The 26,232-nt window shown below is 39.4% G+C and overlaps 2 long non-coding RNA genes and 1 pseudogene across 2 annotated transcripts; 2 read left to right on the forward strand and 1 right to left on the reverse strand.

Moving 5' to 3' along the window:
- Nucleotides 1–18,076: 18,076 nt before the first annotated feature.
- On the forward strand, nt 18,077–19,197 carry LOC133744043 (uncharacterized). The gene is made up of 3 exons (XR_009863347.1): nt 18,077–18,637; nt 18,740–18,840; nt 19,040–19,197. It is a non-coding gene; the product is annotated as an uncharacterized LOC133744043 (long non-coding RNA).
- A 62-nt stretch (nt 19,198–19,259) lies between these two features.
- LOC133744615 (ribosome-recycling factor, chloroplastic-like) lies at nt 19,260–20,953 on the forward strand (annotated as a pseudogene).
- A 3,069-nt stretch (nt 20,954–24,022) lies between these two features.
- LOC133744044 (uncharacterized) lies at nt 24,023–25,558 on the reverse strand. The gene is made up of 3 exons (XR_009863348.1): nt 25,434–25,558; nt 25,061–25,243; nt 24,023–24,409 (listed from the first exon to the last, which is right to left on the reverse strand). It is a non-coding gene; the product is annotated as an uncharacterized LOC133744044 (long non-coding RNA).
- Between the last annotated feature and the right edge of the window lie 674 nt (nt 25,559–26,232).

Raw genomic sequence — 26,232 nt, forward strand, 5'->3', positions numbered from 1 at the left:
CTTCTAGCCATTGAATGGTGCTCATGGTAGCCATCTTGAGGCCAACTATATTCTCTATTCACAAATTTGTGGCTGTGCCTTTCAACACATGCCATAGCTCCAATTAGCTAATGGAAATTTATGATCCGTCCTTCGTTGATTAAGATTCGATAAAATTCAAAGAATCTTAATCCAGTGACAGGGAAGGTAGTTAGGGTTTTCTCAATCAATTGTTCTTCTGTGATAGTTTTTCCACAGGCATGCATCAATGATCTGATGCGGAGAGCTTCCGAACAATATTCCATAACTCTGTCAAAGTTGGAGAAGCGGAGATTATTCCATCGTGCTTCTAAGTTCGGAAGATTGTGAATGTTGTTAAAACGTTCACGAAGAGCTACCCAAAGGCTTCTAGTGCTATCCTTATTCATGTACTCAAACTGGAGTGTCATCTCCATGTGGCGCTTCATCAAGGTAAGTGCCTTGGAATTATCTATCTCAGTTTAAGAGTCTTGAGCAATTCCTTCAGAATAGTGCTCTTCGATTGTAGGCAATAGATCAAGGGCAATAAGGTGGAGCTCAACATTATGAGCCCACATGAAATATCCCGTGCCCGTAGAATCCAATGGAGTAAAATTGAGTTCGTTCAAGTTTGACATCCTAAAAAGGGAAAACAAGAATGGATTAGTTTCGGAGTTAAAAACTTCCACAACAACTAATATAAGATTTCTGAGCCTCAATGCTACCAAGAAATCGATTTCCAAGAATATTTGGATTAGACCGAAACAATGATGTTTATATGGTCAATTTCGATGCTAAACAAACGTTCTTAGTCCGTAGCTTACGAACGCTCTTAATTTGTATATAGCGTCAACTCCCCACGGTTCCGCTTTAAGAATCGAACCCATGTTACAAGAAATGTGGGATGTAGAAGAAGGGAGGTTGCAAGTCCCCGAGGAAAAAGAAAGAAATTTAGAGACAGAAAGCATGAACTTTAATATAAAAACTTACTTGGATTTCTTTCTTGTTCTTCTTCTTGGTCTTGATCTTGAACTCGAAGATGATGGCACACGGGTGTGTAGGAGGAGGAGAACTTGCGGCGATGGAGGTGGTGCACAACCAACGGTGGTGTGCACTGGTTTCTAGAGTTTTGGGGTTCTAGGGTTTGATGTTGAGCAGCATGATGCTTTGCAGAAAGAATTTGGCTTCTGATTTCGAGGTTAGGGCTCATGCTGATAACTTGTTTAAGAATAAAGGATTCGAGAGAGATTGTGGATTCATTGATAATAGGAGCCCTATATATAGGGATTATAAAGTACATAATCTTGGAGTACAATGATTCATATTACTATTATAGAACTAGGTTTAATTTGACAAGGCACACCAAATGTCAACATTCTTCAACATCCCCATTTATAATTGAACCCATCGATCACAGTTCCACATGAAGCAAAACAAATGAAAGACAATTCCCTTCATTCCAATACCACAGTAGCACCCAACTCCTATAGCTTGTCAACAATGGGCCTGCCTCCTATTTGGTGACACCCTTCTTCAGCAAAACTGGAGCCTTTTCCACCAAGTCTTTAGCGTCCTTTAGTCCCAAATCTGTTAATGTCCTAACCTCCTTTATGATCTTGATCTTTGCCGCTGCGTCAAACTTCTTGATCAAGTCCACCCGTTGAAGTTGGCTAGTGAAGACTATTCACTGCTTTTTGCCTTTCATTTCCATCCTTTTTCTTGACCAGTCAGATACTATTCACAAAAAGTCATCAAATGTCAGTTGGCAGGTCAAGAAATTGATCCAGAAAGTGACCCAGAGTGACTTTTTGTAAACAGTATCTGACTGGTCAAGAAAAAATGTGGAAATGAATGGCAAAAAGCAGTGAATAGTCTTGACCAGCCAACCTCAACGGGTGGACTTGCTCTTAAGCTCTATATCAAATGCTGTCTTCTCCACCACCTTAGAGTTTGTGGAGGCAGACCCAGATTCGGAAGATGTCGGGCCTATCCCTGAAACTGCGGGACCATATCGATTGAGGCCCATTTTTAGGCTGAAGAGGATGGAGTAGTCATGCCTCTCAATCTTTGTGAGGTCCAAGTTGTTGTCAGCAATGCGCTCAAGATTCTTGGACCGAGGCTCACTTGCTGCAGTGGCTGTGTAGAAGGTGGGAAAAAGACTGCACATAGAGGGAACATTTGTGGTTAAGGAAGTTCTGGAAAACCAGAAGGGTTGGGGTTTTGTGCGATAGGGATTCATTACCTAGCTGGACTACAAGAAAATCATTACATTTCCTGAAAGTCAGGTAGTTCAGTTTCCATATCGAAACATCATGACAGAGGCTCAAGTTATAGCAATGGTATACGTATATTGACATTCGTTACCTATCTCCCATATATACATAGGTATTCAAGATATCACTAGAACATGCAAGTCGCTTCTACAAATCATATTCATTATTCAGTAGAACATCTGGTGCACAAGAAAATGGATGCAAAACTTATAAAACCCATCTATTGTTACTAACCAGAATACCAGTGAACCAAAAGAAAATTCAAATTCTACACTAAAAGAGCAACAATAAAAAAAACAGTTAAATACTGCTTACTCCCTATACTTATAGGGTTTCATCGTTTCAGTCCCTGACCTTCGAATTTCACCTAAAAAGTCCCCGAACTCCCAATTTCCTCCCAATTGGTCCCTGCCGTCATAGGGATGAGTAAGAAAATATAGTGCATTTTTCTTACGGCCACCTTATGATTCGTTTTTCCCATTGAACCTAGTTTTTAGGATCTCTAATCACCGAGTTGGGTGTCCTCATATATGGTTGTGGGAGTGGTCAAATTCTGCTGGGCCCGCAATTAAGGCGATTAACTCCGTAGTTAGTATGACGTTAAATTTCAGTCATGAATGCGGCGATTATTACAACAATAACTATACACAATGATTACGATTATAATAGTACGCAATGAATGACCGTCGTAAGTACGCAATTATTAACCGTTATTAGTGCAGTAATAATTGTCATCATAAGTGTGTAAATAAATGCAGCCATAAAAGCAGAAATAATGGCGGCTTATTCCCCAAGTAAGTCATCGCCTATATAAAGGAGGCTCGACGTCCAGGTAAAACATCGAACTCCAGTTGAGACTTCTATACTCGACTCAGAAAAATACTGACTTAGGCATCGGAGGGTTTTCTGCAAGTACCTCCCCTCCTCGAGCCGATGGTCAAACTTCGAGTCAACTCTCCAAGGAATCTTCTCGATCGTTCCCGGTCAGCTCCCGCTCCAGTCAGCATTCATTGGTGAGTCAAAATCCTCTACGGAATTTTTCATCACCAACAAGTGGCGCCGTCTGTGGGAATACTGATGAATATTGTTGTACATACTGATGAATATTTCACCACTAAGGTTTGGCACTATCGGCTGGGGCCCGTAGGAGAACCCAGGCACCATACCATGGGCCGAGTTCACAACCCACCATGATGGTGCTCATCGGAGGCAACACCTCGAGCGCCAAGAGCCCCGGACTTGGCCAGCGCAGTCCATCTAATTACACCAGAAAGCTGATATAACGGCAAAGGGACAAGCCGCGTCCCACGTCGAAGAAATGGGGAACTCCTTTCCCATGCTCGAGTATAAAGGACCAATACAACTACCTTTTTGAAGGATTCAGGAGTTGGATCGGTACCCTGGCGGTATAACATTCTGCGTGAGGTACCCGGAGAAAGCCACTAGAAACAGTTGTTGATCAGATTCAAAGGGAAATTGGGGCAATTCCATGTCTCATGCTGAAAATGAATCTTCGCCTTGAGGAAAGAATCGAGGCGGCTAGGGCCCGAGGAAAGAATCGAGGCGGCCAGGGCCCGAGGAAAGATTTAGGGCGGCCAAGGCCCAAGGAACGATTCGGGGCGGCCAGGACAGCTAGGGCCCGAGGAAAGAATTGGGGTGGCCAGGGACTGAGGAAAGAATCGGGGCGGCCAGGGCTTGAGGAAAGAATCAGGGTGGCCAGGGCTTGAGGAAAGAATCGGGGCGGCCAGGGCTCGAGGAAAGAATGGGGACGGCCAGGGCTCTAGGAAATATTCAAGGCAAGATTCGAAACAGCCAGAGAATGGAAATTTCCTCTTAGGACGAGTGTTCAAAGAGAAAATTTGGGGGCATTGCGGGAGTGGTCAAATTCTGCTGGGCCTGCAATTAAGGCGATTAACTCCGTAGTTAGTATGGCGTTAAATTTCAGTCATGAATGCGACGATTATTACGACAAGAACTACGCACAATGATTATGATTATAAGTGCGCAATGAATGACTATCATAAATACGCAATGAATGACGGTCGTAAGTACGCAATGATTAACTGTTATTAGTGCAGCAATAATTGTCATTAGTGTGTAAATAAATGCAGCCATCAAAGCAGAAATAATGGCGGCTTGTTCCCGAAGTAAGTCATCGCCTATATAGGAGGCTCGACGTCCAGGTATTCCATCTGATTCCAATTCTCTCTACTCCACTACTGAGAAACGTACTGACTTAGGCATCGAAGGGTTTTCTCCAGGTACCCCCCCCTTCTCTTCGAGCCGATGGCCAAACTACTGAGTCAACGCTCAAAGAAAGCTCCTCGATATTTCCCGGTCAGCTCTCGCTCCAGTCCGCATTCACTGGTGAGTCAAACTCTTCTACGGAATTTTTCGTCACCAACAAGTGGCGCCGTCTGTGGGAAGCACTTTTCCCTAAGAAGTGATGGCGGGAGCTGCACCATTAGAAATCTCATTTCTGTCACTAAGGACTGGGAGTGATGGAATACAAGCCCCGAAGTGGCAAAAGTCTGGGTAACGTAGACTAGCGTTCTTTCCTTTAGTAATCATATTCTGATTTTTTCCTTTTTTATTTGAAATATATTTGCGGTCAGTGTTGTTGAAATTTATGTGTAAGGCCGGTGGCCAAGGAGAATAAAATGTTGTTGATCAGATTCAAAGGGAAATGGAGGCAATTCCATGTCTCATGCTGAAAGTGAATCTTCGCCTCGAGGAAAGAATCGGGACGGCCAAGGCTCGAGGAAATATTCAAGGCAAGATTCAAAACAGCCAGAGAATGAAAATTTCCTCTTAGGAAGAGTGTCCAAAGAGAAAATTTGGGGGCATTGTCGGAGTGGTCAAATTCTGCTGGGCCCGCAATTAAGGCGATTAACTCCGTAGTTTTTTTTTTTAAGGGAAAGACGACAAACTATATTAGGTGAAATTGAAAAGTACATGGAGCGATGCAAAAACATCGAAATAAAAACAATAATGCATAACAAGATGCACAAACGCATCTATAATGTAGGAAAACAATAAAAGATAATAAGATGCACAGACACATCTAGAATGAAAGGTAACCATGTGACTTGATGTCGAACGACATCACTGCACTGCATATGTCACGAAAGCAGTGTAAATAAAATAGTAACCGTAACCGTAACCGGTGATATGATCACCTAGGAGAGATGATTCACTCACCGAGAGTTCGAAAGTAACCGAGGGTGTAAGAAACTTGAAAATTAGCAAACGAACTCCCAAGAACCAGAACAAATACCATATCAATATGAGCAGCTGTCTCGGATCCAAGATCCGGATTTGAATACAACCCGGATCCCAAATGCGAATCCAAATTCGGCCCGAATCCAAAATCAAGTCTGACGGGTCAAACTTGACAAAGGCCCAAACCCAACTTAATCTGATCTGGGCACCCAAGCATTTGGGCACCCTGGCTTCATCCCGTCGACCAACCGCCCTTGCAGATCTGCCACGCCAGAACTCACAAACTCCTGTTCCATCCAGACAACTCCAAGCGCCACCACCCAGGCCACCAGTCGTACAGCCCCATCCGAGATCTTTCCACCCTTGGAGCCCCAAACCCGCACCTGACTGCCTCACCGCTGTCCCACTCCCGAGCCGGAACATCACACCACCATCACCTACGGACTGCTGCACAGCCGTCGGTCTCTGACGTGAAATCTCCTGCCACGAACTCCCTCTGATCCGATCTGGGAGCCAAAAACCAGAAAAGAAATCCGACTCCCGTCCACCTGAAGGCTGAGGTGAAAGCCTTCCCATCTCGATCCCCTCCCACAGCCCTACTACCAGAGATTCCAAGAAGTGACGGCCAAGATTCCAAGAAGTTGTCAAAGTCCCTGGATCCCAGATCCGAATCCGACCCAAAACCTCCGATTTCCCATTGGAAGGTTGCCGACCACCTACCCAGATCGAACGCAGCCTGGGATGCCAAGATGTAGAGATCTGAGAGAGAGGGAGCACATCGCAATCAGCCGCCTCAGGAGTAGTCGAAGACCACGCCTTTGAAACGCAAACTGGAAGAAAAGAAGAGACGGTTTGCACCGCACTTGAGGTATACGACACCAAAGGAGGAGCTGACATTGATCTCCATCGGAGATGGAGAAAATTGCAGAAACGTCCCCCCATCAGGGCTTCAAAGACTTGTAAAGTCTGAAGTGCGTCGATAACAAAAATAAATTATCAATAACTCCGTAGTTAGTATGGCGTTAAATTTCAGTCATGAATGCGGCGATTATTACAACAATAACTATGCATAATGATTACAATTATAAGTACGCAATGAATGACCGTCGTAAGTACACAATTATTAACCATTATTAGTGCAGTAATAATTGTCATCGTAAGTGTGAAAATAAATGCAGCCATAAAAGCAGAAATAATGGCGGCTTGTTCCCCAAGTAAGTCATCGCCTATATAAAGGAGGCTCGACATCCAGGTAAAACATCGAACTCCAGTTGAGACTTTTATACTCGACTCAAAAAAATACTGACTTAAGCATCGAAGGGTTTTCTGCAGGTACCCCCCCCCTCCTAGAGCCAACGGTCAAACTTCGAGTCAACGCTCCAATGAAGCTTCTCGATTGTTCCCTGTTAGCTCCCGCTCCAGTCCGCATTCATTGGTGAGTCAAAATCCTCTACGGAATTTTTCGTCACAAACAATGGCTCATGACGATATAGGCTTCAATCCCATCCCCCTCGATGTACTCTAGACCTTATCTCTTGCCAAGCCCTTAGTTAAAGGATCTGCAAGATTATCACATGATTTAACATAATTCACATAATAATTCCATCACTCAGATATGATCTCACAGTACTGTGCTTTCTTCTTATAGGTCTGGATTTACCGTTATAATAATGGTTATTTAATCTACCAATAGCTGCAGTGCTATCACAATAAATCAATATAGGTGGGATAGGTTTTTCCCACTAGGGAATTTCATGCAATAAATCTCTCAACCAATTTGCTTCTTCACTTGCTGAAGCTAAAGCAATAAGTTCAGCTTCCATGCTTGAATTAGAGATTATTGTTTGCTTCTTTGATTTCCAACAAATAGCACATCCACCTAATGTAAAAATATAACCAGTGGTAGAGAGAGAATCACCTGACAGAGTATTCCAATCGGCATCACAAAAGCCTTCAAGTACAACAGGATATTTTTTATAAAATAATCCATAATTTTTAGTACCAAGCAAATATTTCATAACACGCTCAATAGCATGCCAATGTTCTTTACCTGGTTTACTTGTGAACCTGCTAAGTACTCCAACTGCATATGCAATGTCAGGTCTAGTGCAGTCAGTTGCATAACGCAAACTGCCAATTATGCTAGCATATTCTTTTTGATTAATCACATCATTTTCACTTTCAACAGGAAATAAGTGAACACTAGAATCAAAAGGAGTAGACACATGCTTGTGGCCAACATAATCATATTTCTTCAAAATTTTCTCAATATAATGTGACTGATCAAGAAAAATACCATCACATGTTTTTGTTATTTTCATGCCCAAAATAACATTAGCCTTACCAAGATCTTTCATATCAAAATTGCTCTTAAGCATAGCTTGTGTCTCATCAATTACATGCAATTTGAGCTAAAAATTAAGAGATCATCCACATAGAGGCTAATAATAACATGTGAATTTTTCCAAGATTTATAATACATACACTTGTCACATTCATTTGATTTATAACCCTTTTCAATCATGCAGGAATCAAATTTTTCATGTCAATGTTTAGGAGCCTGCCTTAAACCATAAAGGGATTTAGATAACTTACATACCTTGTGCTCTTGACCAGGTTCTATAAAACCTTCTGCAGGTTGGTCCATATAGATCTCTTCATCTAAATCACCATTTAGAAAAGCTGTTTTCACATCCATTTGATGAATAATCAAATCATGAATTGCAGCAATAGCAATCAATAATGTAATGGATGTAATCCTTGTAACCGGAGAAAAAGTATCAAAAAAGTCTAGATCAACTTTTTGCTTAAAGCCTTTAGCAACAAGTCTAGCTTTATATGTCTATACTTCCATCCGGTTTGAGCTTTTTCCTAAGGACCAATTTACACCCAATGGTTTTAAAACCTATTGGTAAATCTACTAATTTCCAAGTATTATTAGAAATTAGAGACTCCATTTCATCATTCACAGCCTCTTTCTAGAAAATTGCATCTGGTGATGATAAAGCTTCATGTAAAGAAATAGGATTTTCCTCAACATTATAAACATAATAGTCAGGACCAAAATCTTTTTCAACTCTAGCTCTCTTACTTCTCCTAGGTTCAGTTTCATAAGTTTCTAGTATATGTAAATTAGAAGAAGAACTAGGTTGGGTAAAAACATTTTCTCTGGATTTTTGACCCCCACTATTTTTTGATTTAAAATGAAATTTTTCTTCATGAAAAATTGCATCACTAGATTCAATCACAATATGATTTTCAACATCAAGAAATCTATAAGCTCTACTATTTAAAGCATATCCAACGAAAATACAAGTAGTAGCTCTAGCACCCAATTTTGGTCTTTTAGGGGTCAGTTAACCTCACAAAGGCTAGACAACCCCAAACTCTAAGATAACCCAAATTTGGTTTATGCCCCTTCCACACCTCAAAATGTGTAATTTTTGTATTTTTATGTGGCACTCTATTCAACACATAACAAGCAGTTAAAACTGCTTCACCCCAAAAATTAGAGGGAGCACCTGAATCAATCAACATGGCATTTGTTAACTCAATCAAAGTTCTATTTTTTCTTTTTACGACACCATTAGATGCAGGTGAATAAGGTGGAGTAACTTCATGAATCACTCCTAAAGATTGAACAAAAGAATTGAATTCAGAAGAATCATATTCTCTCCCTCTATCACTTCGGAGCCTTTTAATTTTTCTACCAAATTGATTTTCAATCTCAAGGAGGAACTCTTTAAATTTGGCAAAAGCATCACATTTATTTTTCATCAAATAGACATAAGCATATTTAGAACAATCATCAATAAAAGTGATAAAATACCTGTTACCTCCACGAGTTAAAATTCCCTCAAATTCACACAAGTCTGTATGAATTAATTCCAATAGCTCGGTATGCCTTTCAACATTTTTGTGAGGCCTTCTAGTAATTTTTGCTTTACTGCAAGTCTCACATTTTTTAAAATCTTTTTGCACTAAAGGAATTAAACCCAAGCTACTCATGATTCCCACATATCTACTGTTTATATGACATAAACGTGCATGCCAAAAATTCAAAGAAGAGAGCATATAAACTGAAGTAGATGCTTTATTATTATTATTCTCAACATTCAATTTGAACATGCCATCACAAGCATAACCTTTGCCCACAAATACAGCTTTTTTGGTGATCACATATTGGTCATATTCCATAGTTTGTTTAAAACCAGCCTTATTAAGAAGATAACTAGACATCAAATTTTTTCTCATAGAGGGTGTATGCAACACATCTTTCAAACTTAGCACCCTACCAGAAGTAAATTTGAGTTCCACCTCACCAGTTCTAAACACATGAGTAGTATGTGAATCTCCAAGCATAACTGTTTGGGCTCCTTAAAAGGAGTGTATTTCTTGAACCAATCTTTATCATAGCAGATGTGCCTATTAGCACCACAATCTGCCCACCATCCTTCAACACTTTGAACCATATTTACATCAGTTATCATTGCCACATATGGTTCTTCAGTGACGTGAGCTTGAGGAACAGCCTCACGTTTTCGATAATTGCAATTTCGAGCAATATGCCCACTTTTGCCACTAACATAACAACAACAACAACAAGTATATTGTTGCTTATTTCTGAAGGAGGATATTGGTTCTTATTCACATAGCTTGGTTTGCCTTTATTCTGTTGGTAAGGTTTACCAACTTTTTTCATATTTTTCTTCTTTGGCCGCATATGAGAGTTTTTATGAAAATGACCATTGGGCATATTAGCTTAGTGGTTAGAGCACCCACTACCTAAGATCCAGGTCCTGGGTTCGAGTCACCATAGGGGTAGGAGTGAAATTTTTTGATCCTCTTTTGAAAGAAAAGAGAAAAACACAGAGTTTTTATGAAAATGACCATTGGGCATATTATTATTGGAAGATACTAAATTTAACTTGGAGGTGTCATTGTTTGTATCTTGCATAAGAACATCTTGACCTCTTTCTTCCTCCTCAACGCGGATGTGAGTCGTCAAGGTCTCCAAGGAAATCTCCTTTTGTTTATGACGCATGGATTTTTTCGCACCAGCTTCCTCGGTGTCATATTTGCTCTGTAATGCTTTCCAAATTTTCTTGACAGAAGAGTATGTTGTATCATAATAATCATAAAAATGATTAGCAAGACAGTTCAAGAGATAGTACAGACAATTATACTCATCTTTTTGAAAATTTTCAACTTTTTCTTCATGAGCAAGGAGTTCATCATCCTTCATGCCTTCGGTACTCTTCTTTGATGGATTCTTCTCCGTTAGCACATAGGCAACTTTGAGAAGATTAAGGTAGAAGAGAATTTTTCCCTTCCATCTCTTGAAATGCATGTGCACATTTGAAGCGAAAAGACTTGTTGAGATCTCCCACATTGTCAAACGGCTTCTCTTGAATACGCTCCATCTTGTTGAATCTCCTTAAAATTTTTGGTGAAATTACAATAAAAAATTATAATTTCTCTTGAGAAACTCGTTGACAATAGGCTGAGGCGCGGGTATCTCGCTCTCGTTAAGGAGATTCAAGTCCTCTGTGGAACAATGCCGGTACACCAGAAATCTCTTGACTTGTCCCCTGCAGGATACAACAGCCCAACAACAAGTTGTATGGCTCACACCAATCTACACAAATTGGAGGAACCCAAAACTCCACCAAAAGAACACCTTTCTTTGGCCAAAAAACACACAAGACACTTTGGGGGATTTTGGAAAGAAAGTTGATGGGTGAATAGTAGTGTTTTGTAATAGTATTACGTAAAAAGCAAGGATATATTTTAGCATGCAACAAATGGTGCTATTTATAGGCTCTTAGGACACTCCCTACAATTAATAGGGTAGTAACCAAAAGCCACAGGTTACAAGAATTAAAACCCAAAATAAATCAAAATAAAACACCATGAGTTCTAAAATAAAATTCAAAATAAATTCTGAATTTAAACACACAAATAAATTCATAATTTAAACACAAAATAAATTCACCCAAATTTAATTTCAATAATAAAATATTAAAATGTAACAACAGAAACCATTGCCAATGTAGCCCCGGTGGCGGGAAATACCTGTACATTGATGGGAAATTGTTTGAAGCTATTAGGGAGATTAGAGTTCGTGTCTCGATCCCATTTAATACTGAAGCCTTTCTTTCTGGGAAAAAAAAAAACACTCTAAAGTTTGCTAAGGGGGTTGAGCAGGAGGTGCACTTCCGTTTCGAAAATTTGGTGGGCAAATCTGTGATTGTGTTTTCCATGAGAATGTCCCTTGCAACCCAACTTTTATGCCACCCGCTGTGAAGAGCACGGAGCAACCTGTAGCTCGCAAACTGGATCTCACTAATCAGTTTCTGGGATCACATGGCCATCAGTTCAAAGAGGGGACTTTTAGGTTCCAAGGCATCACCACTCCCATCCTGCCACCAGTAGGTCGTACACTTTTCAGTGGTGCTGAGGCAAGTAAGCCACGACAGCTGGTGATCATCAAGAATGCAGAAACAAGAACGGTCAGTGATGAGGACTCCCTTACGCTTATCCCGGTCGCGGCTGAGAGTCTGGCTAAGCGAGGCAGATCATTTCCCTTCCCCAAAACAATTACAGTTCATGATGTCTGATTTACTTGAAGGGAAGACAAGCCCGGTTGCCCGGTTGCCCCTGCAAAAAAGGTAAAATGCCTAAATTCTATCTAAATTCAGTGACAAGTCTTTGGGCCTTGTTGAAACCCCAGGAGGTATGTTGGTGCCGGCTGAAGTCATGATGCCAAAGCCATTGCTAGAGTTTCCAGGTGCAAAGAAGAAAAGGGGAAGGCCTTTCGGCTCCAAAAACAATACCCCCAAGTCGAAGAAGGTGTAACGTCCCGAACCTAAATTTACCAGTTTACGAGTCTTTCGATCGGTAAACGACATTTACATTTACTTTTCGGCTCCGTTTCGATCTTTTAGGGGGCCCTAAAAGTTGACTTTTTGTTCGGGTCAAAATTTGAGAAAATTTTCTTCATGAAAGTCGTAGAGGATGTTAAACAGAGCGTGTGCATATGTGGCTCGTAAAAATCGGAGTTCATATGTGAAAGTTATAAGCAAAAATGTAAAGTTACTGTTCATGGTAATTTCCTATATATATCGGAAGTTACTGTAGTAGATCAGAATCTACCAAGTGGGTAACTCTCTCTCTCTCCTCCCGTTTCCCTCTCCCCGACCCCGTCGGCTTTGGCCAGCCATTTCTTCCTCGTCCGGCCACGGATTTGGACAAGGCCGGCGGCTATGGAACCCTCTCTTCCTCCTCTTCACGTCTGTGGTATTTTGGTGGCATGATTTGGGCCGTAGGCGGCGCAGCAAGGCGGCAAACACGGTGGGCATTTCGGGGCTCCGGCCGTTTCCGGCTGCACCACCACCCAATTCTTAGAGCCCTCTTCATTCTGGTTCGACCCATGCTAGTGGGCAGCGGCAATTTTTCCGGATTATGGCGAATCAACTACAAGAACCTCCACACGAGTTTGAGGTAATTTCAATGACTTAAAATTGAAATTGAGCTTGGCCACAGTAATGAAAGATGATGCTGTGGATGAAATTTGGTAGCCAGATATGGTGGTTGACCGGCGGCGCGTGGGGGCGCGTCCGTCCGTTCCTGGTGGGTTGTTTTGGTCTGTTGGGTAGTATATATTGTTACAAATATATAGATAGGTGTTTGGTGGAAATTGGAGGAGGTTTGGATATTAATCGGAATTTTCAAAATTTTTGAAAGTTCGGATTTTGATTTGGGAAGATCCGACCGTTGGATCGATCCTATTTTTGATATGTTGATGTAATTATTGATTGGATATAACGTATGAAGTTTGGGCTCGTTCCGTGTTGATTTCGAGCCTCCAATGATTTATTGGTTTTAGGGTATTGAATTTATTATCGTAAATTAAGTCTCGGTTCTTGAGAAACAATTATTTATTATATTGATTGTTCAGGACGACAGATATGCTAGTTTGAGGACGGGATAGTTGGATGGCCGTTGTAGCCGCAAACCGTTAGTGGACATTTATTTTAAATTAATTGTGCATGCAGTATATTATTATTATTTTATTTTTTTTTCAGTTGAGATTTAATTTATGATTGGAATTATTGAGATTTTATGATTTTATGAGCTTAATTTTCTTGAGATTTATTTATGCTTTATGAATTACGAGACTAGTGAATTTCCTTCCCGAGGGCTTTTAGTAGAATTTCGAGCTATTTATTAATGGATTATTGAGTTGGGGAATGATTTTCGGGAAGTGATTGATTAAGAAAATACTATGAGAATTATTGATTTCGATTATCGGTTTATATGATGATATACGAATACGAATGATTTATCAAATATTAGAGCACGATGGAATTATCGAGATTTCTTGAGTTTTGAGCTCCGCACCTATCAGCTTTGAAGTTATATTGACATTTCTTTCCGAAAGCATTTACTGATTTACCGAGTATTTGATTTATGCTTTCGAGGATTTATTGAGCTTTGGCTTTGAGTTATCGAGATCCTTTCGGTGAATTATTGATGATTTATTGAAGTAATATCGAGTTTCTTTCTGGAAGTAATTATTTGAAAGAGGTTGATTCCAGTTTATTGAGGAGGTAAATAAGTTAGCACATGCATCAATTACCTGGTCGGCAGTCCCTTCCAGGTAAGTCTGGTCTGCAGTCCCCTCCAGACAACATTCTGGTCGGCAGTCCCCTCCAGAATATTTCAGTCGGCAGTCCCCTCCAGGTGGCATGAGATGACTAATCGGCAGACCCCTTTAGTCATCATCTATTTTGAGATATGAGTAATTTAAGGTGATGTTTGAAATATCATTATGTATTTGAGGGATTTGAGATTTTAAAGAGATTTCGAGATGTTCTATTTTACGTGATCGAGATTTCAGTAAAGATGATGATTAAGAGTGTTTTCAAAATTTTTACTGCATGCGAGGTTTTAGAGAATAACTTGGGAAAGCATTAAGTTTCACTTGTTCATTTGAAATTACTTATTTTTCATCCACTCACTCTAACGGTTTTCAAATGCTTTTCCCCTGGGCCCTTCGGTTTCAAATGCCCAGTTTGCAGGTCAGATTAGTTTGAGGTCGAGCATACATGGGGTTGAGGCATAGCTGTCATAGTTTCCACATTATAAAAGTATCAGTCATTTATCTTGTATTCTATTCTCTTGTACACCTGGTGCATTAGATTGCTCTGATAACCCATGAGATTGATGTTTTTAAGTTCAGAATTGTTTTTGTGAAATGGGAGATGTTGTGTTGTAGGGAGCAGAGTGGCTCCAGAAGAATAAGGTTGGGATTATTATAGAAGTGTAAATGTCTTTCTACAGGTTTTGGGTAGTCCACTTTTAGAGGAAGTTCCGCCAAATTTTTGGTAGAATTTCTTCTAAGGTGGGCCCCGCAGGGCCACTTCGGATTTCAGGGTGAAATCTGGGGTAGGTCCTGTCAGAAGGTTTCTACTGATGAGGTCTTAACTGTTCTGTATTCGGGTAAGCCCCTAAGCCCTAGCTTGAAGGGCAAGGAAAAAATATAGATAGGTGTGGTAGGGGCCTATTTACTACGTGTTGTACTATATATCCATAGTTTATAGGCTCACTTTTAAAATAAGTGAGCGGTTATTTCGAAAGTTGGTGGTCTATTTCTGTGTATCACAATAGTTCTCTTACTACAACTTCTTGATCTGTCTAGTCGAAGGCAGTAGAAAGATATGTAATGGTCATCCTGTCATACATTAATGAAATCCACATTTCTTTTTAAAAAAAAAATATTAAAAAAATAAAAATAAAAATTTTAAATTTTTTTTTAAAAAAATTATAAAAAAAAAAAAAAAAAAAAAAACACTCATTTGGTTGACAGGTGGTACTGCTACACACATAATGATGAAGAGTGTTTTTATTGAGACCTCCAAATCTGCTCACTTGACCTCACTCTATTATGAATTATTAAATGACTATTAAGGACAATAATTATACCAAAAAAATATTACATTAATTTTCTCTAGACTTTTCAATTCAATAATATTGATTGTATTCTTTATTATTTTCCTTATCTATTTTCATTTTTCAATTTCACTACATACTCATTAAAGCATTTATATATATTTAATAATAATTAAAACTATGATTAAGATCATGTGACTTAAAAATGTATGATATACATATTGGTGAAGGAAAACAAAATAAATCATATTATGACCTAAATATAAGTCTATCCATTATTTTTTTGAAGGAATAACGACAAACTATATTAAGTAATAACCGAAGGTTACATGAGGCGATGCAAAAGCATCGAAAGAAAACAAAAGAGCATAATGAGATGCACAATCGCATCTATAATAAAGAGAAAACAATAAAGGATAATAAGATGCACAAACGCATCTTGAATGAGAGGTAACCAGGATGTGACTTGATGTCGAACGACATTGCTGCACTGCATATGTCACGAAAGCAGTGTAAATGTAATAGTAACAGTAACCGTAACCGGTGTTATGATCACCTAGAAGAGGTGATTCACTCACCAGGAGTTCGAAAGTAACCGAGGGTGTCAAAAACTCGAAAATTATCAAACGAACTCCTAAGAACCAGAACCAGTACCAGATCAATATGAGCAGCTGTCTCGGATCCAAGATCCGGGTTCTTAAGCGTCCAGGATCCCAAATACGGATCCAAATCAGGCCCGAGTCCAAAGTCAAGTCTGACACAGCAGCCTTGACAAGAGCCCAAGCCCATGTGAATCTGATGAGGGCACCTAAGCTCCTGGGCCCCCAAGCATCAGTTCCTCTCTAGGCACCCGACAGCCACCGCACCCAATCACCATTGATCTGAGCCGCTGTTCCGCCGCCGCGCCAACTCTGGCTCGAGCCACCCACCAGCCGGCGACAATGGTCCACAAACCCAGACGACCTGTTCAGAAGAAAGCCGCCGGTAGCAACTCCGCAACTTCTCTCCGCAATCCTGATGTCGAATAGCAGAAAAAAGGACGCCGAACGGCCAGAATGATGCCAGTCGTGGAGAGAAATCGCGGACCAAATCTGACCCGACCCGGAAGACCGCAAAAGCTCCAATCGCGCCCGCCAAGATCGACGCAGATCTGCCAACGCCTCCGGCATCACGACACTACCTTTGAGTCGCGCTCGCCTAGGCCTAGACAAGCCACCACAATACGGCACCACCATGGGGGATGCATAGGGATGCACATCAAGAGACAATCGATCTGGAACCCAAGTCTCCACGCCTCTGATCCACGATGGCTCAGAATACACAAGCGACAAAGAAAAACCAGCAATAATCGGACAAGATTTGGGCAACTCCAAAGAAGATGCCGTAGGTGTACTCCATTCAGGACGGAGAAAGGTACAGAGAGGCCATGGCCGAGGGCGGCGCTCTCCCAACCCTAGCAGAGTTTTGCTAGGTCGAAACATTTTTCTTCAAAACAACGTCTGCATTTTCGGAAAATTTCTTCTATGCTCTGGCAATGCTTAACCAATTTCAAACAAAACAAAAAATGAGCTAGCAATTAAAAAAAACTAAACAAATATTTAAATAATTAACCGTGAGATATAGAAAAAAGAGAAAATAAAATATACATTCAGAAAAACTGATTAATCTTCATTTTTTTGCACAGCTAAAACAGAAAAAAAAAAAAAAAAAAAAAAAAAAAAAAAAAAAAACCACATATAATAGTTCATGTTATTTTCTTGTTAATTAGAAATTAATTTTTGAAACTTAATACCTTAAAAAAGATATTTATGTTGTCTGATTAAGGAATGGATATGTAATTAAGATTTATAGAGTAATTAAATCATTGAAATGACTAAGTTTTTTATTTTAAAGATAATAGTTGTTTTGCAAATTATATGAGTGAGGTTACTTGAGGAACTTTTTAGTGAGGTTTAGTGAGTAAATTTAGTATTTGAAAATTTAATAGGAGGTTAAGTGAGTATATTTGGAGGTTTCAATAGAAAAACTCAATGATGAACGATGATAAGAAAAGTAAAACTATATACCATCTTAGAGGCAAATGGTGCTTGAGCCATTGCCCATATATATATATATGGACTGTCCAAAATCCTTCTTTGTTTTAGCCTGAATTAGTAGTAGTGAAACCCTGATAGCAGAATCCTGTGTCACATATATTTAGAAACCTCATTGAAAACCTTCGACCACAAATCCAAACAGGAAAAAAAAATGTTTTTTTTTTTTTTTGGTTTGGATGCTTAGGGGAAGGGTGGGGTATCCTATATGGATTTTTTTGAATAATAAACTTGAATAGACTATATGGCTTTTAGTGGAGTTTCAAAAAAATCCTAAGAAATGTTGGGTGAGAGTGTTGGATTGTACAGACATGTACAGTACGTTTTTTTAAATGGTTGCTGGTTGCTAGACATATGACATGTTACGCATTTATACGAGTTGACAATAGGATAGTGCATAGAAGATACACATGTAGCAAACCATCATTGATCAAATACAAACGAGATGACGTGTTACAGATTAACATTTATACGATATGACAATAGGATACAAGTTACAGTGCAAGCCTCATTTGCGGGTCCTTCCTTGTCTGTCCTTGACTCCCAAGCCTATCCTTGATCCCAAATACAAACGAGCTGGAGCGCCTAAATAATATTCTCAATCCTATCAGTAAACCCTCAAGAGTACAAATCATGATTACTCATTAGGTACAGGTTCTCAATTTAATCATACGGTTCAACCATCTTTTGTCCATTTCGATATATGCCAACATTTTTCATACAATGTCATGAATGGGGTTCGGTTCAACCTTGAGTCCAAATGGACGGAGAGTCTTCAGTACACGGCCGTGGATGTACACGGCGCATGTGCTGGGCACGTGATATCAAAGTTGATGAACGGCGTTAGTGAATTAGTGAATTGGGGTTAGTGAACAAGAAAAATGCGGAAGAATGCAGTAAAACAAAGTTTTACCAAACACCTTCGAATTCTATCTGGACCCTCTCTGCCCTCCTCCTGCTTCCTCGGCTTCTTCCTCAAGCGCTCTTAGCGACGCACCTCGCCTCTCCACTTCTCGCGCATCTCGGCGGAGTTCCCGACTCCGATTCGTGGCAGCTCGGTCCTCCTCTCCCTCTCGCTAACCCCAATGTCATAGAAAGGTTCTAAGTTCCTGGTGTTAATTTTGTATTCAATTTTACAATTTAATTCGAAATTGGTTGTTTCGATCATTTATGTCGCTCACTACTTAAGCATCCACTCAGAATAGCACAAGTCTTCGCCTTTCATGGCGACCCTGCGACTCCTGCACGGTCCATCCTCCAACCGAAGCTAAACCCTCCCAAAGCCCTCCTCTCCATTCGAGGTACCCATCACCCATTACCCATTTTGTAGAGTTATTGCATTCTTATACTAGAAAGTTACGATTTTTATGCTATTGGTTCAATCTCGGAGGGACCCTTTTGGACTTCAGTGTTGTAATCGTTTTGTGGCTTCGTTTTGGATTGGTGGGTGGTGTTGTTGTTTCAGATACTAAATGCTGTACAATTTCTTTTTTTTTACAGATTCTTATGGCGGTGCACGGGTTTGGAAGAAATGCCAGCCCAGTGCTGTTAATATGTGCTCGTGGAGCTCAGCTGCTAGTTATGTGACACCTCCTGGTGGCGTTGCTAAGTTTTCTGGCAATCCCATTGTCGTGAAGCAGCAATTGTTGCAAACAGAGGCAAGTTATTATTGCCGCAGAATTGTACTCTCGGCTGTTGCGGAATTGTTGTTGATGTTGTAATGGACTTGAAATTGGGTTATAATTGCATATGTTGGTTTTCACATGCTCAGCCATGTAAGATGATTCTATGTCTGAAATGCAATGGGGACTTGGGGTGTGTAGAGTTGCCACTATAGTTAATGGAATTTCTCCAAGTCAGTCGTTGTGTGTAGACTGATTCGCTTTCTGATATTTATTTTGATGAAATATCCAGAGCTGGAACTGTAAGGGGTGCTACTATTGAAGAAATAGAAGCGGAGAAGTCTGTGATTGAAAAAGATGCTGTAAGTTTTTCTATATGGTCTCGGATAATAACATGTAGTGTGTGTGCTTGGGTAAACTGTATTTAAGGCTCTTTGAGTTTTTCTGATGGTGTCAAGAAGAGCTCATTTGTATTGAAAAATGTATGTTATATTTCAGAAAGGCAGGATGGAAAAGACTATTGAAACGGTACGATCCAATTTCAATTCTATTCGGACAGGGAGAGCAAGCCCAGCCATGCTGGGCAAGATTGAGGTAAGAATTAATTTAGGGTTTGTCTAGCCCCTTTCATAGTTCATTCAATTTCGACCTTTTATTTTTTCTTAAAGAGGTATACTTTTCTAGGTTGACTATTATGGAAGTCCAGTTGGCTTGAAGAGCCTTGCTCAAATTAGTTCTCCTGATGGAACTTCCCTATTGCTTTCGCCATACGACAAATCCAGGTATTTCATAAGCTAAAGGCATTAATGTAGTAGGGAAAGTAGAAGATCAGTGCATCATGTTGATTTCACACTCATATAATACACATGTGCTATGCTAGTAACTACTTATTTACTTAATCTTCCGACATGAAAGGAGGGAGCGCACAACGTAACACTAGCTAGGTAGATTTCACTGATAAGGATGGGTTTAAAATTTTCTCACTACTGCTGTAAGTGCATTCGAGAACAGCAATTAAACAAAGATGTTTCCAGTGACCTTAATGTTCTGAGCTGTCAGGAGATGGTGTCTTCTATTGCGGGAGTGTATTTGGCACTAACTGGATTTTTTAGTTATCTTTCTATCTGATAGACATATCCCCTTTTTTCAGCTTAAAGTCTATTGAGAAGGCCATAGTTGCCTCTGATCTTGGCATGGACTCCAAATAATGATGGACAGGTGATACGGTTGACCCTGCGTCAACTCACATCAGATAGACGGAAGGTATTTTCTCGTCTATGATCTTCCTTTAATGTGCTCATTCATTGGAAAGTTATATCCTTGATACAAGTTATGTGGAATTCGAATTAAACATCATAGATTCATTCTTGGTAATGCAATGACAACTGTTATAATCAAGATGCTCAATTCTGCAAATTTCTGATACATTGAAGGTACCAAAATATTATAATTTGTCATGATGCATAATAATCAACCATGTTGTCTAATATGTACACTTCTTTTTCTCTTCTCTTTTCTTTTTTTCAATGCAGCCACTGACAAAGTTGTATCAAAACAAGCCGAAGAATTTTTATACCATTTGTGTCTAATATGTACGTCTTCTTTCTCCGCCACCGCCACTGCAAAAGTATTTATAATCTTTTTAGATTACTGATTGTACGCATTGAGAGGTATAAAATTTTATGAAAGTTGCGAGGTTCTGATGATTTGTTTATCTCTGCTTCAGGAGGCATCATCATCTGTGCCGGGGTTGGTGGTGGGGATAACAACGGAGGATCAGATAATGGAGTAGCCGTGAATAGTGCGGTGGCAGGTAGCCTCAAAAAAGTGTTGATTTTGATGAGCGACACCGACGGTCATCGAGCTTCCGCAGAAGCTATTAAGGCAGCCTTTAATGAAGGATTTGGTGATGAATATCAGGTCAGTTAGTAGTCATTGTCTACTCTTACTACCTGATTAGCCTACATACTCTCTGATTCCTTGACTAATTTGGGAATGAATAGAATTGGCATCTTTTTTTTATTCCAGATCTTCTTGATATCATGTACAATTATGAAACGTGAGAATATGTTAATTACTTTCACCTCCTCCGTATGAAATTTATATCCATTCATTTTGTTGTCTCTCATTTGACCCTTTGGGAATATCTCTAAGTCTTGCTCATGTCGTCTATTGACTAATAATCTGATTAATCTCTCAGTATTAGATGTTCAATGAATAATAGTTTCACTAATGATTATGGATTAGATTACAGAAAAATAGTTGTTTCCTTAATCCTGTTATGAACTCAAAATTACTTGTGTCAGTTCTACTTCATATTAATATCCTAGTTTAAAGCACTATTTTTTCTGGAACAATCCCTTTTTTAGTGGTAGACTCATATTAGGTATGCCTTCATGTCCCCTCTGTTGTTTCTAAAGCTCCTTTCTGATGTACAGGAGTTATTTCTGCCACTTTATATTAGCTCTTGAGCAATTTTTAGCTGTTTTTGTAATTATGGAAGGAAAAAAAAAACAATTAGAAAATCTTCAGCACGAAATAAGATTTGAGGGAATATTAGAGGACATGAGCATAAATTTTGACCGCAGCCACCCTGTTTTCTGTCTTGCTAAAACCTTTGACATAGATGCTACTGGATTGTGTAAGATACAGAGGACAATGATGCATTTACGTATTAGTCAAGGGAAGCTTCTTTTATAGCATAAGAAATCAATATTATGCTTTTGATCAATATGTGCTGTAGTTTTTTAATCTTCTGCTTCCCTCTTCACCTGAATTTTGCAGTAGGAAGTACGAAAATGAATCAGGTTCTGTTATAAGCATATTAGTTCTGCTAATATTTCTCACGCTTCCTGCCAGTATTCATAAAGTACTTGGCTAATGGAACTTCCCACAAATCTTTTTTCTATTGATCTTGGTTGGTGTAAGTATTTCATGTTAACATTCTGTTGCTGAGGTGCATTTATTGAACAGTTGGAATTTTTTTTATATAAAAAATGAAGTCAATCTACTAATTTGGTGGGTGGAGTTTGTTGCGGTGAAATGTACATTTGGACTTGTTTCCACTGTGTTTGATAATTTGGCATATATCTTTTCTTAGACCATCTTTCAATAATGTAATTTGACGGACTTCAATATGGGCAGCATCACATTCTATATTTGTTGTCATTGTGCCCGAGTCTTTGAAACAACTGGGCTATAGTCTGATATGATTGTTGTCATTGTGCTCGAGTCTTTGCAACAACAGGGCTATAGTCTGATATGATTGTTGTCATTGTGCTCGAGTCTTTGCAACAACAGGGCTATAGTCTGATATGATTGTTGTCATTGTGCTAGCATGCATCCTAAGTGGATTGTCTGTGCTAGCATGCATCCTTCTTTTTGGAAAACTTTTAGCGTCAATATTTCTAGCTTTCAAACTTTACTATGATCCTGCATAGGCAGTACATAAAGTTATTGTTTCAAGCTTTCTTTTCTTCATGATTGGATGGGAGTCTGCTATATATTGTCAGTTTATGTCTATAATTGAAAGGCTGACATTTGAAATTCTTAATCTCTTAATGAGCTTGGTGATGCTATGGAGACTTGATCCGGCTGGTCGCAATGCATGTTTGGGTAGTGAAACAACATGGACTTCAAACAATCAGGTCTTGCGGAGATGCCTGCTCTAGTTCTTCAAATGACTTACTTTTGGTGAGGCAGACATCATTCTTGCTGCAAGAAGTCCCTTGAACAGGGGTTGTACATCTCACAATTGGGGACTTCCGCAAGGTGCAACTTCTGGTGTATAATTGTTTCCACCTAAAAGGAACATTAATATTTTCTAATTAAGAAGACTTGTTCATTTAGTTACTGGTTGATTGGAATTTCCTTTTCTATTTTATTGAAAACAGAAAATGATGGACTTTGTTATATTTTTTTTCCCTTATCTTACCCAACAAAAAAGAACAACTAGTTGTATTTTGCACCCTCAAACTGTTGACTTGATTATGTTATCTGCTTTTAGCAAAATGTCATTATAGTTTATACCTTTCATCTCCAGAGTATAGTGTTTAATCAGTGTTTCTATCTTACCAGGATTTGAAAGGTGTGACCCCTAGGTCCTAGGATGAGGATCTTGACTTGAATCACTCTGAGAATTATTTTGAGAGCGAATGTTAAGAGATAAGAACAGATGAAGGAGCTCTCATCAGTTTGCCTACCATAGCTGAAGGGGTAGGTTCACTCTGGATCAGGCCATTAAGAAGAAACTCGATGGAGATTATGAATCAATACTTAGTTGTGTGCTATGAAATACTAGTGGTCTTTGTCGTGTACTATGAGAATGCATTACAATTTGGGATTGGTATCTACAATTTGGTGTTAGAGCTTCTGTTAATTATGGGTTTTCTTGTTTGCATATTTCAAGAATATTGGAGCAGTTACTAGGAAAATTTCTTCTTGTGAAGAAGATTCAATTCTTGTATCCAGTGAGGGTAATACGGGGATTCTGTTAATTTCTACTGGTTAATCCCAATTGAAGCATAAGAAAATACCTTAAGTCGGAGCAATTTGGTTGTTTGTGTTCCTCCTATCTAATCATGCTGCGCCAAACATGGCTTAAACTAGCTCCCCTTTTTTAAGATGTGCATCAATAACTTCGTAATATGTACAACAGTAAAACTTTTGGTCTCTAAGAGACTGAGATACATCAACACATTATCATAGTTTTATTTCCCACAAACATGGGTATGGTGTAAGAAACACTAATACACTACGGCCAGCTGATGCATTCTTGTAAAAAACCACCTGTACACTAAATACTACCTACCACATGAAGTCCGATTAACTTACATGCTTGTAAGTTGTTCACCAAAAACAGGTCCCTTCCACAGGCATTAAAGGAGTCCTACAAAGAGGGAATGTAATGTTCCAGTAGTTCAACCACTTCTCCAAGCAATCATTAGGAAAACATGCCACAAGTCGAGTGGTTTATCTCAAATTCTGGTTGGCACTCAGTCAGGCAAACAGAGCAGTCGTGCTCTGTCTTGAGGCTACACACACTAACCAAATGGCTGGGATGCAGCTTTGAATCTCCTCAATGTAACTGCCTGAGGAAGAAGATGGAGCTTGAATGATTCTGAGGGGTCTTCAATGTACTCTTGTGATGCGGTTGAAGATGGTGAGGTTGAGAACGAAGATGAGAGGCAAATTCCAACTATTCAAAGGATTGATCTCATGAGGCCTTTGATAATTGAAACCAATAGAGCTGTGTTTACCAAAATTACACAAATAAATCCTTCTGATGGAGCTGGAGACTTGAGAAACCCATTTAAGCAGAAGACAAGTTCTAAGGGACTCAAATTTGTAAAAGATTGTTGTATTTTGAAACTAGAAGTTTCAATACCAATTTGATGAGTAGGAATTGAGTCACGTAGAGATGAAATGTCACTGATTTCTTCTTGCTAACGGACACAAAGTGACGTTTAGGGTCCAGAGAGACACTTAGAAGAAGTTTTTTGAATTCTAACAGTAGTTTGGTTTACAAGCACAAAGCACGGAAACATACGTTTGGTTTGACAATGGCTTTAAACGAGTGTTCTTTGACCCGAGCTTAGCATGACAGGACATGTATTAACAAATAACCATAATGCAATGCCTACTAATCCAGTGAAACAAACAGCCCTCATATGCCAAACATAAACTAAATTGGGAAGCATTATTGCTAGAGCATTACGGTAAAACACCATATACTAAATTGGCATCGCTAAAAGCCCCGCGGGCAATGTATTCGCATCATTGGAATTAAACCCTTCAAATCGCCATGACAACACCAGATGCAAACCATCAATCCAATTCAAAATATTAGGAAATTTACATATTGCCCATAGTTGATTTAAACTGAGAAGAATTTTTATACCATTTGTGCCTTTCATGAAACACCCACATAATGCCGCCAACCATTGAGACCAATCGATTTTCAATTTCTTGGGGACTGGATCACAGGTGGGAGAACAAATTGTGCCATTACTTCCCTTGCAGTTGTCGTCCAACCAAAAACATTAGTGTTCTTGTCCTCGCTGCTTGTATTCCCCTCCTTAACCTGTGAAAAAAGGAAGCACCACATCAAATTAAGAACAGAGAAATAATGGATCACCCAATAGACCATTCCAAGAATGAAACAAATACCATCAATTATAAGAGACTATTAGTCTATCAATCTAAAGCATCTCCTGAGATGTTTGACAGTGCAGAATTAAGCATAAGAGTGAAGGTTTAAAGGTGGGTCTTACCATAGAACCGAGGTTGCAAGAGAGACAGAGAAGGTAGAGATTTTTGAGAGAGGGGGCTGGCGCTGGGCTCAGTGGATAGATTCATGAACTAGTCTGTGAACAATTTTTGTTTAGTTTCCATAAGAAATGAGAGCTGTTCAGTTCGTATATATATGGCTGGGGCCTGGGGAAAATGTATGGAGGGAATCTTAAGTTCACTTCAAATTTTGGGAGGGCTTTTTCAATTTTAGTGGCCATTTTTCTTCAGATGGAGGCGGGTACGCTTGCCTCCCGATGAAATTTTTAAGTGAATACGTGTCATTGTGGGAAATAACGGCAATGCAAAAAAATTACCATCTTTGGTCATCATTTCGGTCTCGATCTATGTGGTAAACTAATATCCATCAAACTAAAACGCTCACAACTTCTTTTGGCGAGCATTTCTCCCCTGCAATTTATTCACTGGTGCATATTACTAGATGGTAACGACATAGGTATCACTAAATATTTTGTTTTTATTTTTATTTTTTTTAAATCTCACGAAATCCTCATGTGCCTACTGGTATGGTCAAATTCGTCAATTGGTTATATACAAACGTATATCTTCTAACACTAAAAAGGTGGAGGAAAAAGAATTTGACCGATCCGCAAGTATATGATCACTATGGGAAAAAATTGTCATGCTAAGAAAATTACTCTTTTTGGTCATAATTTTGGTGTACATCCACGTAGTCAATATTGTGGCAGACACGCTTTTGTTATTTTTATTCTCAATAATTGTCTTTACCAATATTACCAATTTATTCTCAGTCATAAAATC

Source organism: Rosa rugosa, chromosome 4, assembly GCF_958449725.1.
Source record: "Rosa rugosa chromosome 4, drRosRugo1.1, whole genome shotgun sequence".
Classification (NCBI taxonomy): domain Eukaryota; kingdom Viridiplantae; phylum Streptophyta; class Magnoliopsida; order Rosales; family Rosaceae; genus Rosa; species Rosa rugosa.